Source organism: Pan paniscus, chromosome 1, assembly GCF_029289425.2.
Source record: "Pan paniscus chromosome 1, NHGRI_mPanPan1-v2.0_pri, whole genome shotgun sequence".
NCBI lineage: Eukaryota > Metazoa > Chordata > Mammalia > Primates > Hominidae > Pan > Pan paniscus.
The window spans coordinates 187,094,273-187,108,731 of NC_073249.2; the positions used below are offsets into that span (position 1 = coordinate 187,094,273).

Below are 14,459 nucleotides of genomic sequence, written 5' to 3' on the forward strand. Positions count from 1 at the left end.
TAAAATCCAGTTTTTGACAAAAATAATGAGACATGCAAAGAAACAGGAAGATGTGACTCATACTCAGAAAAAAAAACCCGTCAATAGAAAATTGTCACTTTTCAAGACCAGGTGTTGCATTCAGCAAACAAAGACATCAAAACAGCTATTATAAATATGTTACAAAATTTATAGTAACTATGTTTAGAGAAATAAAAAAATTAATGTCAAAGACTCAACAAATAGTAAATCTCAATAAAGAACTAGAAGCTATAAACAAGAATTAAACGGATATTCTAGAATCAAAAAGTACAATAACAAATGAAAAATTCACAAAATGAACTCAGCAGCAGACCTGAGATGTCAGAAGAAAGAATCAGTGAACTTGAAGATAGTAGAATAGAAATAATCTAATCTGAGGAAGAGAGAGAAAGATGAAAGAAAAGGAATAGAACCTCAGAGATCTGTGGTATGTCATGAAGCATACAAACCTATGTCAAAGTGTGATGTCTATGGAAGTCTCAGAAAAAAGAGAGAAAGGGGAAGAAAACATACTTGAAGAAATAATGGACAAAAACTTTCCAAATTTGAAAATTCATCTACAGATTTAAAAAACCCAAGGAACTCCAAGTAAGAGAAACATAAAGAAATCCACATTTAAACACATTGTCATCAAACTGTGTTTTTTGTTATTTGTGTGTGTGTGTGTGTGTGGTTTTTTTGTTTGTTTGCTTGTTTGTTTTTTGAGACAGAGTCTCGCTCTGTCACCCAGGCTGGAGCGCAGTGGCGTGATCTTGGCTCACTACAACCTCCACCTCCCAGGTTCAAGCGATTCTCCTGCCTCAGCCTCCCTAGTGGCTGGAATTACAGGAGTGTTCCACATAGAGAAATCCTGTCTCTACTAAAAATACAAAAATTAGCTGGGTACAGTGGTCCACACCTGTAATCTCAGCTACTGGGAAGGCTAAGGCACGAGAATCGCTTGAACCTGGGAGGCGGAGGTTGCAGTGAGCCAAGATTGTGCCACAGCACTCCAGCCTGGGCAACAAAGTGAGAATCTGTCTCAAAAAAAAAAAAAAAGTCAATAGATACATTAATATAGTACACTTAAAAAATGTTTTAACACAAAAGAAGGCAGTCAAGGAAGGGCAGAGAAACAGGACAGGATAAATATAGAAAACAAATAGAAAAATGGCAGTCATAAATCCAGCCATACCAATAAATACATTAAATGTGAATAGACTAGACAGAAAAAACAGACTGTTAGACTAAATGTTTTAAAAAGCAGGATTTAATTATATATTGTCTATCAGAGACACATCAAATTCAAAGACAGAAGTAGGTTGAAAGTAAAAGGATGATAAAAGATGTATCACATGAACAGGAATCCTAAGAAAGCTAAATTGGCTGTATTAATATCAGACAAAATAGGCTTTAAGATAAGAAATATTACTAGAGATAAGTATAAAAAGTACTCCTGCAACTGAGTAATAAGAAGACAAATGATCTAATTTAAAAATGGGTGGCCAGGCACGGTGGCTTACGCCTGTAAGCTCAGCACTTTGGGAGGCCAATGTGGGTGGCTGACCTGAGGTCAGGAGTTCGAGACCAGCCTGAACAACATGGTGAAATCCCATCTCTATTAAAAACACAAAAATTAGCTGGGCATGGTTGCAGGTGCCTGTAATCCTAGCTACTTGGGAGGTTGAGGCAGGAGAATTGATTGAACCCGGGAGGCGGACGTTACAGTGAACCGAGATCACACCACTGCACTCCAGCTTAGGCGACAGAGCAATACTCCATTTCAGAAATAAATAAATAAAAATAAAAATAAAATAAAAATGGTCAAAAAATTTGAGTAGACATTTCACCAGAGGAGAGATGAAGAGACAAAGAATTGATGAGTAAATGAAAAGATGCTCAACATCTTTAATCATTCGGTATATGCATATTAAAACCGAAACGAATATGCTACTCACATCTGTAGTCCTGGCACTTTGGGAGGTCAAGGCAGGCGGATTACTTGAGCCCAGCAGTTTGAGACCAGCCTGGGCAACATGGCAAGACATGTCTCTGCAAAACACACACACACACACACACACACACACACACACAAATTAGCCAGGCGTGGTGGCTCTGTGGTCCCAGCTCCTTGGGAGGCTGAGGTGGGAGGATCTATTAAGTCCAGGAGGGTGAGGCTGCAGTGAGCCATGATCCTGCCACTGCACTTCAGCAAAAAAAGAAAATACACTGCTGATAGGAATATAAAATGGTGCAACTACTTTGAAAAGAGTTTGACACCTACTAAAATTTTAACTCTAACTATGACCCAGCAATTCCTCTCCTAGATATCTACCCAAGAGAGATAAAAGTATATGTCCACACACAGACTTGTCCATGAAATGTTCATAGCACAATTGTTCATAAATAGCTAAAATCTGATAATAATGCAATGTCCATCAAGTGGTGAGTGCATAAAGAAAATATCCTCATAATGGAATGCCACTCAGCAAATTTAAAAAGGACATGCTACACCATGGCTGAACTTCAAAAATACGTTGCTGAGTGAAAGAAGCTAATCACAAAAGACCACATATTGTGTGATTCCATTTTTACAAAATTTCCAAAAAGAGTCAAATCTATAGATGGTGAAAGCAGATCAATAGTTGCCTGGGGCTGGCGGTGGGAGCAGGGACTGACTACAAACAGGAACAAGTAAACTTTTTGAGATGATGAAAATGTTCTAAAGCTGGATTGTGATTTATAGAGTTACTAAAGATCATTGAATTATACATTTACAATGGATGCCCTTCATGATAGGTAAATTACAACTCAATAAAGCTGTTTAAAAATTAATAACTTTCAACTGCTATACAAAATTATGGAGGTGGGCATTAATTATGGAACAATAAAAGGCAAGGAAATGGATATTTGCATAGAAAAAAGAAGCCCAAAGAGGAATACTGAGAGAAACAACAAAAGATGCTGCTCACGCCTGTAATCCCATCACCATGGGAGGCCAAGGCGGATGGATCATTTGAGGCCAGGAGTTCAAGAAGTGCCAGCCAACATGGTGAAACTCCATCTCTACTGAAAATACAAAAATTAGCCAGGCGTGGTGGTGCACACCTGTAGTACCAGCTACTCAGGAGGCTGAAGTGGGAGAATCACTTGAACCCAGGAGGCAGAGGTTGCACTCTCAGCCTCCTGGGTTGAGTTGCTGAGATCATGCCACTGCACTCCAGCCTGGGCAACAGAGCGAGACTCTGTCTCAAAAATAATAATAAAAAAAGATGTCAGTCTTACACTACCAGAAGAAATAAAAATGATAATGTTTTTACGACTAAATTGTTTTCACAGAGGTCTGGACACTCATTCTAAACAAATGGATCAAATAATGTTAATGTTCATCATGATTTAGCAAACTTCTGATTTTTGCAGGAGAAGTGAAACCCTTTTATTTGAACCAAATATGACATAAATACTTGATAAATTTTCTGGTAAATATATTTTAATGGAATTTTTTTAACTGAGGAGACATTTGAAAGTTACTTGAGTAGGTTCCAATGAATAAATACATGGACAGAATTTTAATCTCTGGAATTTGTGAGATGGGGTTTTTACGAGTCTTTGACAAATTTGTCCTATGTTTAAGACTTTTCCTAAGTATTTGTATGTATGTTGCTTCATGTGAAACAACCTTTTTAAATTTGAAATTAATAAAATGGGTTTTTCAATCAACTCTGAGTGAAGATAGAAAAATTTATCTGTGTTATAGCTTTTTAAGAATTTGTCTAGCAGGTTTTCCATTTTTTACTAGAAAATCCCCCACAAAAAGAAAAAGAAAAATCTGTCTGTACTGTCTATTGAACATAAGGCTGCAAAAAAGATAAATTTAGACACAGTCATTGACAAATTTGCAGAAGTTAAGGCTCAAAAATCATAATTGTAATATTAATTACCATTACAGAACAAAATAAGTAGGTTTTTTCCTTTTTTCAAAAAACACATTAAGGTAATTAAAATTATTCATTAATTACTCTTTTCCTTTTTGTATTGTAATATTCATTTATATTGGCATTTATTTATTTATTTATTTAGACAAAAGTTCTTACTATCTGCTTTTTAATTTCTGGGACTTATTATTACTACTATTATTATTTTTTTGAGACACGGTTTCACTCTTGTCGCCCAGGTTGGAGTGCAATGGCGCGATCTTGGCTCACTGCAACCTCCGCCTCCCAGGTTCAAGTGATTCTCCTGCCTCAGCCTACTGAGTATCTGGGATTACAGGCGCCCGCCACCACCCCCAGCTAATTTTTGTATTTTTAGTAGAGACGGGGTTTCACCATGTTGGCCAGGCTGGTCTTGAACCCCTGACCTCAGGTGATCCACCCGCCTCGGCCTCCAAAAGTGCTGGGATTATAGGTGTGAGCCACCATGCCCAGCCTATTATTATTATTATTCATTTTATTTCATGATTTTACTGAAAATGATTTTGTCATATGAAAAAGAGGGACAGTAAAAAAATTATCCATTCCAGGTGGCAAATAAGCTAGGTACTCACTTGGGTAAAAGTGAATGAAGAAATTCCTACACTTATGTATGTATTCAGTCATTCAGTCGTTCAAGAAGTATTTACTAAGCAAATGTAATACACCAGGAAATATTCTAGGTGCTGAGGACACAGGAAATCCCATTCTCATCGAGTTTACATTCTAGTGATTCACTCAAGAATCCTGTATGGAGCTCTCCCATTCCATACAAGTGCAGTGGTGTGTTGGAGCTGGCTTGCATTGGCTTGTGAGAGCCAGGTGTGTGCATCTCTTTCCAACTCCCTATTCAGTTATGTTATGCTAGTAACTTCGAATTGGCCATGGTGGGAATATTTACACCATGGAAATAGGCAAAAGCTATAAATCAGGGCTTTTGTTTTGGAGTCAGTTGCTAAATATTTACCAGCCTACCACTACAAGTCACTCAGTCAGAGGGTTCTTCCCTGATTAATCAATTTATAGAAGCCTGCCCCAGTTATTCTGTCACATGCCCCTGTGTTATTTGCTTTATAGCATTTATTACTACTGGAAATGCCCTTGTTCCATTGATTTATTCCACTGGTATTTATTGAGTGCCTACTATATGCCAGGAACTGTTAAAGTACTTGAGATCTAACAAAACAGAGATCTATACCCTTGTGGGGCTTACATTCTAGCAGGGGCAGATGGATTTTTAAAAACAATGAGCACAATAAGTAAATTATTTGGAGTGTTAGAAGGTGATAAGTTCTGTGAGGGGTGGAGAAAAAGTAGAGAAGGGCAAGAAGGATCTGATTTAGGGACATGAGTGATGATTCTAAATGGAGAAGTCAGGGTGGGTCTCATTGAGAAGGTTATATGGGAATGCAGACCAGAAGTAGGTAAGGGAATTATCTGTATAAACAGTATTCCAGACAGAGGGAAAAGTCAGTGTCAAGAGCCCACACTGGCCTGGCCTGGCAAGTTCAAGGAATAGCAAGGCCAGTGTGGCTGAAGTGGAGTGAGCTGAGGCAAGTGGCTGGAGAGATGAGGTCAGATCATGTGAGGCTTTGTAGGTGATTAAAAGACCAATGTGTTTGGACTGTATCTGGGCTCTCTACCCCTTTAGGTTGGTCTGAATTGACTGTACTCTATTTAATTTCTGTAGTTTAACATTCATTCGTTATATCTGGTATTTTATTCTTTTTTTCAGAAGTATCTTGCATGTTCATGGACATTTACTCTTTCATATGAACTTTAGGACCTGTTAATCCAGTTACAACAAAAAATCCTGCTGAGTTTGTATTGGAATGAATTTAATTTGTAGGTTTATTTTGGGAGAGAAGTGATACCTTTATAATAGTAAGTATTCCCATCAATATCTCTCCATTTATTATTTTATTCATATTCTTTTTATATATTTAAAAACATTTTGTATTGTCCTCTATGAAGGTCTAGTATATCCTTTATGAGATATAGTCCTAGATGCCTTAGAGTTGTTATCAACCCTGGGAATGGTATATTTTATGCCTAATACTCTTATTAGTTTAAATAGTTTTTCTCTATATTCTCTTGGATTTTCTCATTGACTGTAATATCACCTGCAAATATGGATAGTGTTCTCTTTTTCTATGTTAACACTTCTTGTTTATTTCTCTTATTACATTGGCTAGGAGCTCCAGTATAATGGTGAATAATAATGCTGATAGCAATCTTGTTCCTGACTTAATGGAAATACTTCCAAACTTTCAAGCATAAAGTTTATGTTTGGGGTAGATACCCTTTAACAGGTTGAAAAAGTTCCCTTCTATTCCTAATTTGTTAAGGGTTTTTTAAAAATTATGAATCCACATTTAGTTTTGTTGAATGATGTTTTTTGCATTTTTGAGAGGATTGTATGATTTTTCTCCTTTATCACTTAATTGGCAAATCACAGGGAAACATTTCTTAATGTTAAATTATGCTTCTGTGAGTAAAGGGAAAATTAATATCAGGCTGGGGCTGATGCAAGCCTGCCTGACACTGACCTTGGTCTTCCACAATACTGTTTCCTTGGAAACTGCAGAGTTAACATAAACAGGGGATGTTGTGTATGCTGACTACACAATTGTGTGGAACTGCGCATGGGTCTGGAGGCATTGTCAGTGAGCATACAGGTCATGAGCGTATGCAACCGGGAATGGCAGGAAATATTGGTGAGAAATAGAGGTTTCAGGTTATTTACTTATTTATTTATTTAAAGAGACAGGGCCTTGCCTGAGACCCAGGCTGGTCTCAGACTAGGCCCAAGAGATCCTCCTGCCTCAGCCTCCCAAAGTGCTGGGATTACAGGTATGAGCCACTGCGCCTGACTAAGGCTTTAGGTTCTATGAGTCAAAGTGATCGCTGCACACCTTGGCTAGCCCGTGGCAGCTGTAATTGCCCTGTGGATGAATGACAACAGGACATGTGTACTTGGGTAGCTGCTGGGCCACCTGGTGAGATAAAGATGTAGCATCTGCCATATCTTCTGCCTTGTATTCTAGGTTACAATTTATTTCTGTCTCATGAGTCTTGCTGTCAACTTGAACCTATAATCACAGCTGTAGTCTGTACCTTCTTTCCGGGATTATATTTAGCACAATTATGGAGCAGTATTTTAATTTTACCTCTAGGGGGCAGTCATGGATCATAAATTGGTATGCTGTTTTAAAAACCCATCTAGAATAAACTGCCCTTTTAGGTTATGTACTTTTTTTTTTTCTCTCATTTTTACAGATGAAGAGACTGAGCCTTAGAAAATCTAAATAATTTGCTTAGTTCACATAACTTGTAAATAGCAAAAAGCAGATCTGGGATTTTTTTCAGATAAAAAATTATACTTTATTATAACTTTTAAAATTGCAGAACGTCAAGCTGAATATCATTAGACACGTACACAAAACCACTCATCTCTAAAGTCATCTTCTAAACCCTATCAAAATTTGGCCAATGAATCATGCCTCAGGGAATTTTCCAGTTCAACCCCATACACCAACATGGAATATTTGGAAACACTAGCCTTTTGGTTTTGCCCAGAATTCCAAAGCGCTATTACAGGTGGAATATCTGCTGCAGGAGGTCATTCTTGCTGCTGTGGGTGTGAGTAAAATGTCCACCTGTATGCCTCTGGTCCTGCAGGCTTTGTTCTCTTTCTTCTTGTTTTGTCTCCTTCTACAGGGGTTCCCTTACATACTGCAATCAAAAGACATCTTCTGCTCAGAATCACAACAGATAGTGAGTGGTTCAAGTGAGAAGTAATGTTATATAGTAAGTTACTGAATCTACAATGAGAAATTGAACTCTGGGGCTACAACTCAAATATGATTTCAAGGTAAAGAATATAATTACTTGGCTGGCTAGTGAAATGCTTATTTCCTTCTAAAATCATAATTGCAATATGGACTTCTGCTTCATGCTGCATCCCAAGGCACAAATCAGGTAACCTACATCTGCCAAATGATCAACAGAGCATTCCTTCCTATTTTACCTTCAATGCTGAGAAATTACTCCAGAGCCCAGAAGTTGTTGCATAGGTGGCTTGGGTTACTTGGTGCTCAGGCAACAACTGCCACAGGCCCCACCTTGATGAACACCATCAATTTCTTTAAATATGATGATACTAAGATGGAGGAGGCCCTGCTCAGAAGAAGCAAGGACGTAAAAGCTGGGACAGACTGTGCTGTGGGTCACTACACTAACAGACCCAGATGACACGATGGAACGTGAATACTGAAGCTGACAATCTTCTGAAAATCTCTTTTTCAAAACCCATATGCCCTTTTTTCTAATCGGGAAATCAGGGACAGGGAAACATTCGCATAATTACCCACCAACATGTTCTTCTTAACAGAAGTGAAGATTATTTTAAGAATATGAAAAGTGTTTCAAGACATCTGTTTTCAGGGATAGATCACAGCAACAGAAGTACTTTTCAGAGTGGTTCATTTTAAAGTCAATCTCAAGAACAAGGGCAGCCAGCTTTCACAAAGTACCAAGACATGTTCTGGCAAAAACATTTTCGCTTTAAGTTATATGCTGTCAAGTTCAACTATTTTATACATATCTGATCCTTTTCTGTCAGCAAAAAAGGTACAATTTTTTTTAAACTCCAAAATCAATAATTTCTGGGTAGGATGAAGGTAGAATTTTGGTTGTATTTTATACTTCAGAATACAGATGAAACCAAAAGGTCTGCAATTGTCTCTACATTCACATCTTTCAAAGGTCCTTTTCTCCTTTTACATGGATTCAGTTGAATCATTGCCATCCTGATTTGAAGACATATTTTCAACTTTCATTAGTGGTAAATAGCTCCTAAGTTCATCCATTTCCCTCTTCTTCATTTCTTCTTTTTCTCTCCTTTTCATTTCCTGAATTTGGGCTGTTTTCTCATTCCTCTCTTCACGATCTCTGCATTCTTTCTCTGCTGCTAGGTCTGGGAACCGCTCCACTTTGGTCTTTTCTAATCGGTTCAGGATCTCATTTACTTTTTTCTCCCATGTCACAATTTTTACATCCTTCTGCCTGTGAAAACCTATGTGCCCCACATCCATGCCAGCTGTTTTCTTCAGGTTAGACTGCGGCGTATATACCACATTAACGTTCATCTTGCAGCCTTGAATGCTACTGGCTTTCACAAGGTGGGCACAGTCCATCAGCACTTCCTTTGGAATGTCTTCTATGTTCTCTCCCAGATATTTTCAGGCCAGCCGTGCTTGATCAGATCTTCATTTTCATATTTATCCTTTCCCATGTAAATAGTGTACTGGGATGAGTTAATGCTGCTGCTGGTGAAGTAGAACACCATGGTCCCGGCGGCGGTGCAGTGACTCTACCGCCCAGCAGCAGCGCTCAATTCACCCATATCTGGGATTTTAACCTACATCTATTTGCCACTAAAGTACATGCTCTTAATACACACAGAGGAACGCCCTCCTTCTCTCTTCTTCCCTCCCTTCCCCTCTCTGTCTCTTTTTCTCCTCGAAGCAGTCCAGCAAAGTGGTTAAATGCACTAATTCTGAAGTCAACCTGCTTGACTAGGAAGGATTGGCCCATAGGGGTACGTAAAGGTTAGAATGGCAGCGGGAAATTGATTCACATGAAAAATAAATTACCTACCACACCTACCAAAGTCTGGCTCTATGACTTACCAGCTATGTGACCATGGGAAGGTTACTTAATTCCTCTGTGGCACAGGTCCACCTGTAAAAGTGAGATGATAAAGGAAATTTTTGCTAAGCTTTGAGCATGTGTAGATGGACTTACACCCTGCTTGACTCTGAGCCTGGATGAGTAATAAAATGCAAAAATCAATCAGTTAGGGTCCCAGAAGAAGGCACCAAAGCAACTGCTTCTGGGAAAATTGATCAGAATCAGAAAAAAACCCATAACAAACAAACAAACAAAAACCCTAACCTGATGAGGAACTTCTTGTGTTTGCGATTTGTGCCTCAGGTGTTTATTTGGATTCAACTTCGTGGACTTACTGGGTCAATAAAGTTTCAAAAAAGCACAGATGGAATTGGGGCTCAGTTCCATTACAGTCAAATAATCCTGAGAGGACAAGCTAAAGACTTATTTAAACCAATCACCTCTCCTTATGAAACTGTGTGGCTTTTGCCCGTAGAAGCCCACCCTTGCCTTTGGACTGGGTGTCAGTCTTCATGAGGCCTGCTCTTCCTTGTATACTACTCACCTAAAAGTAAACCCTTAATGCTTATATGAAAGAGTAGTCAACATCACTGATCATCATAGAAATGCAAATCAAAACTACAATGAGATATCATCTCTCTCCAGTTAATTAAAATGGCGTTTATCCAAAAGTCAGGCAATAACAAATGCTGGTGAGGATGTGGAGAAATGGGAAACCCTCATACACTGTTGGTGGGAATGTAAATTAGTACAACCACTATGGAGAACAGTTTGGAGTTTCCTCAAAAATCTAAATAGAGCTACCACATGACCCAGCAATCCCACTGATGGGAATATACCCAAAAGAAAGGAAATCAGTATTTCGAAGAGGTATCTGCACTCTCATGTTTATTGTAGCACTATTCATAATAGCCAAGATTTGGAAACAACTTCTGTGTCCATCAACAAACAAATGGATTTTTAAAAATGTGGTACATATACAGTTGAGTACTATTTAGCCGTAAAAAAAGAATGAGATTCTGTCATTTACAACAACATGGATGGAACTGGAGGTTATTATGTTAAGCGACATGAGCCAGGCACAGAAAGACAAACTTCACATGTTCTCACTCTCACTCATTTGTAGGAGCTAAAAATTAAAACAATTGAACTCATGGTGATAGAGAGTAGAAGGATGATTAGCAGAGGCTGCAAAAGGTAGTGGGGAGTGTGGGGGGAGGAAATGGGGAAGCTTCATGGGTACAAAAATAGTTAGAAATAATGAATAAGATCTAGTATTTGATAGCACAACAGAGGGACGATAGTCAATAATAATTTAATTGTACATTTAAAAATAACTAAAAGAGTATAATTAGGCTGGGTGCAGTGGCTCACGCCTGTAATCCCAGCACTTTGGGAGGCCGAGGCGGGTGGATCACCTGAGGTCAGGAGTTTGAGACCAGCCTGGCCAACGTGGTGAAACCCCCATCTCTACTAAAAATACAAAAAAAATTAGCCAGGCATGGTGGCACGCGTCTGTAGTCCCAGCTACTCAGGAGGCTGAGGTAGGAGAATAGCTTGAACCCGGGAGGCAGAGGTTGCAGTGAGCCTAGAACACGCCATTGCACTCCAGCCTGGGCGACAAGAGTGAAACTCCATCTCAAACAAACAAAAAAAAGTATAATTGGATTGTTTGTAACACAAATGATAAATGCTTGAGGTGATGAATACCCCATTTACCCTGATGTAATTATTACACATTGCATGCCTGTATCAAAATATCTCATGTACCCCATAAATATATACACCTACTATGTACCCACAAAAATACAAAATAAAATAAAATACTGTTTAAAAAAAAAAAAAGGAAACTCTCAATGCTTAGGTAATTGTCCTGAGTTATTCTTTAACATTTAATCTGAAGACCCAATCGTGCATGGCCGAACTTTGTATTGGATCAGGCTTCCTCTGCCTTACCTAGCAGTACACTCAGTTTAATACTCACTACATATCAGTATTTATTTTGTCTTTTATTAGGGAAAATAGTTCCTATCTCATAAGATTACTTTAATGATGAAATGAGATGACACATGTAGAACAAAGCCTGAGGTGGCAAGAACTTACTAAATGTCACTGTCATTAATTCAACAAACATCATTTATAGCATCTATTATATCAGACACAATTCTCCATCCAAAGGATGCTAAGGTGTTTGAATCAGGAAGGGTCTAATCAGAAGACAGAAACCACAGCAGTTATTTGAGCAGAGAAAATTTAATATAAAGAATCCTTGTCGGCCTGGTGCAGTGGCTCATGCCTGTAATCCCAGCACTTTGGGAGGCTGAGGCAGGTGGATCACAAGGTCAGGAGTTCAGGACCAGCCTGGCCAATATGGTGAATCCCCGTCTCTACTAAAAAATACAAAAATTAGCTAGGCGTGGTGGCGCGCACCTGTAAACCCAGCTTACTCGGGAGGCTGAGGCAGGAGAATTGCTGGAACCCAGGAGGTGGAGGTTGCAGTGAGCCAAGATCACACCACTGTACTCCAGCCTGGGCTACAGAGCGAGACTCCATCTCAAAAAAAAAAAAAACCAAAAACCAAAAAACAAAACAAAAAAAGCTTAGCCGAGGGGCCCTGCAGAGCTGCACCTCAGATCTCTGAGGAAGAGGTGCCACTCAGCTGTTGGAGTTTCTGAATGAAGCACAATAAGGCTGCTCTGCAAATGTTGGGAAATTTGCAAACTGGATTCAGCAACCTCCACAGGAAGGAACTGCAGCTGATGCAAGGCAAGCGAGCCCGGAAGTGGAGCTTAGCCCATGAGGGTTCTTGGCTTTGCCCAGGAAAGAATTCAAGGGTAAGCCAGAGATAGAAGAAAACAGCTTTACTGAAGAAGCAGTGTTACAGCTCTAGTGGTGTTACAGTGTTGCAACTCTGTGACTGCTCCTTCTGAGCAAGGCTACACTGGAGGCGGAGAGCAGCAGCTCAGGGCAGTTTTGCAGTCATATTTATACCCACTTTTAATTGGATGCAGATCAAGGGGCAGTTTGTGCAGAAATTCCTAGGGAAGGCATAGTAATTTTGGGTCATTGGGTCATTGCCATGGAAAGAGGTGGTAACTCCCTGGTGTTGTCATGACAATGATAAATTGACATGGTACATGGTGGGCGTGTTTGATTGGAAAGCGGCTTCCACCCCTACGCTGTTTTAGCTAGTCCTCAATCTGGTGCAGTGTCTGAGCCCCATTTCTGGAGTTGAGTCCTGCCTCCTACCTCATTGTGGCCCAGGTGAGGAAGTGTAGCTAGGTAATGCTCACAAGTTCAGGAAGACCAAGGAAAGAAACCAATTCCTTCCTCCTTCAGCCTTGCAGTCTCCCTCTTGTACTACCCATCAACACAGCCTAACAGAAAGCCTGCTTTTGGCAATGCAGAAATACAGTTTGCAGAGTCCCTGACCCAGCTTCATGGTGCAGAGTACAGAAGGATGAGTTGAAGCAATAGACAAGAGCTTAAGAACCAGCATAGTCCATTGGTTCAGCTATTCAAGATCCATGTGCACATATTTTTACATCTTTCTCCATATATGTCAACTTTTCAAGACAATAAAAACAACCGCCTTTCTGTCTAACAAGATACAACTACCTTTCATATAAACAAATCCTCTCCCCAAAAACGAAGAGATGCAAAGTTGCAATAATTACTGTATCCATTTTTGGGAGACATTCATATCATCCACTTCTAAGACATGTTAATTACTTCTCAAATTTAGTCATAGTCCCAAGTGAATTTTCAGTGGAGCTTGTCATTTCTTTCTATAAGCACTCTAGTGCATTCAAAAGAATCCATCCCACATCCCAAATAGTTCTTGCAGTCATCATCACTGCCATAATGACCAAGTGAAACAGCCACCTTGTCCCCCAAGGCACTTGTAATAGGCACTTCATCACAATCAACCACAGGCAATTATGTGATTAATCATAATGTCACTGTATGCCATGGATTGCTAGCATGCCATTTTCCATTGCCAGTGGAGCTCAGCACTGAGTTCAAGCCCAAGAACACATTAAAGTAATATCACGGCAGGGTGCCGTGGCTCACGCCTGTAATCCCAGCACTTTGGGAGGCCGAGGTGGGAGGATCGCCTGAGGTCGGGAGTTCGAGACCAGCCTGGCCAACATGGAGAAACTCCGTCTCTACTAAAAATACAAAATTAGCCAGGCATGGTGGCTCATGCCTCTAATCCCAGCTACTCAGGAGGCTGAGGCAGGAGAATCGCTTGAACCCGAGAGGTGGAGGTTGCAGTGAGCTGAGATCACACCATTGTACTCCAGCCTGGGCGAGAGAGCGAGACTCCATCTCAAACAAACAAACAAACAAAAACAATAACAAAAAAAACCACACACACAAAAACACATTTTTGAGGAGTTATTTCTTGGGACCACTCCTGAGACCAATTTCTCAAGCAGCTATGGTCCAATGAGACAGAATACCACCATGTGAACAAAGAGAATTGAATATAAATAATTGCTAACTAGATATAAAGTTGTGAATGAAGTCACTAAAAGAGAAGAAAAAAGAAAAAGGAAAACCACCAAATTTGAGACCAGCCTGCACGACATAGTGAGACCCTCTCTCTACAAAACAAAAAACAAAAAACAAAAAACAAAAAACAGCTGGGCGTGGTGGCGCATGCCTGTAGTCCCAGCTACTCAGGGTGCTGTGGCATGAGGATTGCTTGACCCAGGATATCAAGGCTGCATTGAGCTGTCTTCACGCCACTGCACTCCAGCCTTGTCAACAAAGCAAGGCCCTGTCTCT

At 39.8% G+C, this 14,459-nt stretch overlaps 1 protein-coding gene, 1 non-coding gene and 1 pseudogene across 3 annotated transcripts in view; 1 reads left to right on the plus strand and 2 right to left on the minus strand.

Moving 5' to 3' along the window:
• Positions 1-14,459, minus strand: part of PPIE (peptidylprolyl isomerase E) — a 71,558-nt gene that overhangs the window by 36,536 nt on the left and 20,563 nt on the right. The window lies entirely within an intron of this gene.
• Positions 3,747-3,808, plus strand: LOC112438401 (U7 small nuclear RNA). Its single transcript, XR_003026828.1, has one exon. It is a non-coding gene; the product is annotated as a U7 small nuclear RNA (small nuclear RNA).
• On the minus strand, positions 8,233-9,527 carry LOC106634685 (coiled-coil domain-containing protein 25-like; annotated as a pseudogene).